General features: G+C 42.6%; 1 protein-coding gene across 5 annotated transcripts in view; it reads left to right on the forward strand.

Moving 5' to 3' along the window:
* Positions 1–2,069, forward strand: part of ttll5 (tubulin tyrosine ligase-like family, member 5) — a 46,973-nt gene that overhangs the window by 40,722 nt on the left and 4,182 nt on the right. The window lies entirely within an intron of this gene.

Genomic DNA, 2,069 nt, shown 5'->3' on the forward strand with positions numbered 1-2,069 from the left:
TGTGTGTGTGTGTGTGTGTGTGTGTCTTCCTGGCAGTTGCTGTGTTTACCCTCTGCATGTGGAATTCCAGAGCCCTCTCACACTCTCCTCTGTCCTGCATTTTTGTGGTCGACCAGTGTGACAGGGGAGAGTGTGGGAAAAACGGAAGCTTCGGTACCAAAAATGCACCGATGGAAACAATGAAGAGAAAGAATAAAGAGGGGGAAAAGAAAGAATGACAGAGGAAAGTCTGCTCTGTCCAGGAGAAAGGAGATGATTGTTTGCAGAAAATGGGGGGATAATAAGTTGCTTCCTTTTATTTCCAGCGCTCATTTTTAGGGGCAACTCAATACCTCTGTTATTGAGGCACATCTGAAATGCATCCCAGTGTAGGCCCAAGTTCCTCCAACCTATAATGGAATCACTGTGCTGGGTGTATTCAGACAGTTCAAGGTTATCCAGCCCTTCAAACACCTTCCTCTAGCCAGCTGTTGTAAAACTGTAAAACTGTTGCTTGATACAAATTTACCTGCCCTGGTCTCGCCTGGTTTTCCCATGAGTAATACACCACTGATAATCACTGACAGTTGTGAGCTGAATCTAATTATCAGAATCACATTTGATTTTTGGTCTTGTTTAGAAAAGAAAGTGGAGTGAAAATTTCTGACTATGCAGACAAATTATTTCCTCTGTTTGGAGACAAAATCCTCAATCAACTTTGTCTGAATCTGCTGACTTAGACTGAGTGACAGGTCAACATTCAGTTTTAATTGATGTTTAAAAGAAGCTAGATAGACCTTGCCAAATTTCTGAGCTCAGCAAACATGCAGTACGCTTGCTTGAAGCAAATGTGCTTCATGTTGGTATCTACTCAGCAGGGCAGGGCTCTCTGGTCTATCAACATACCACAGCTGCCAACTCGAGGGGCTGCAAGGACTCAAAGTGGTATGACTTCAGTGAAGGCTTTGAAAGGAGCAATTTGTAAGACAAATAAATGAGCCTGTTTGGTATTTTGTTTGCAAGGTTTGGCCAGACGCAGCTAAAACTACGGAAACCCAGGCTGTCGTGTGGCATTACTAATAGGGTGACAATTACAGCAGCACCATTAATGTCAGCCTTGCTGCTGCTTTCACTCCCTATTAATCAGCCACAACAGTAGTTATTTTCACAGGATACTGTATACACACAGAAGCTGCCAAAAGTGTGTTTATGGTTAAACTTTATCCCCTTTGGTCAACTGGCATTACATCAAGACATGCTAGCTACCTGAATGCAAAAAAAAGTAAAACACATCAGCTATATTTACACAATGACTTCAGCTCTCTGTGAGTAGTGTAAAATAATCAACTTTAGGCTTATATTTCATCTGTGCATATTGCAAGTTCATATTTTGTTTTTACCTACAGTGTTTTGCGCTGCCTGATTCTTGTGACAGATTGAGAGACTGTTGACAAAGAAAGTGATGTGGAGAACCCAGAGGTCAAGTTTTTTCCCCCTTTCAATATGAAGGGGCTGCTTCCTGTCGACGTATGCCACGCTTAAAGTTGGCCAGTTCTATTTGTGGTTGTGTAATGGTATGAAAGAACAACTGTGCAGTCCCTTACAAGGAGGCAGTGTGCACCCTCATTACCTTGTTAATGCTCCTTTGGCAAGCTGCTGTTATGGGGTGAGAGGTTAATGCCAGCTAAGCTTTATTTATTGTTCCCCCTAAAAAATGCTTAACAGATTTAATGTATACGGTTACAGACGGGTCTGCTCCTGCTCGACGCTTCGCCAGTTCTTATAATGGTTTATTCTTTGAAAACACTGTATTTGCTGTCTGATTATGTGAAAAGGGCCATGTAATTCCCTGTCTGTGATGTCCAGACTCCTGTATAAAGCCCTGTGAGATAAGTTCTCACAACTGTACCAACCATTCGCCCCATAAGAAAGACTATGTCTGTGTCTGTAGCTGTTGCCTGCAGGTCCACATATTCAGCAATCACCACAATATTCTTGTGAAAATCACATCACCCAGGACAAGAAGCAGGAATTTGCCCCCTTCTTGTCACAATAGCTCATGAGAGGCACTCAGCAAGCACTTAACCACC

Source organism: Etheostoma spectabile, chromosome 20 (genome assembly GCF_008692095.1).
Source record: "Etheostoma spectabile isolate EspeVRDwgs_2016 chromosome 20, UIUC_Espe_1.0, whole genome shotgun sequence".
Classification (NCBI taxonomy): Eukaryota; Metazoa; Chordata; class Actinopteri; order Perciformes; family Percidae; genus Etheostoma; species Etheostoma spectabile.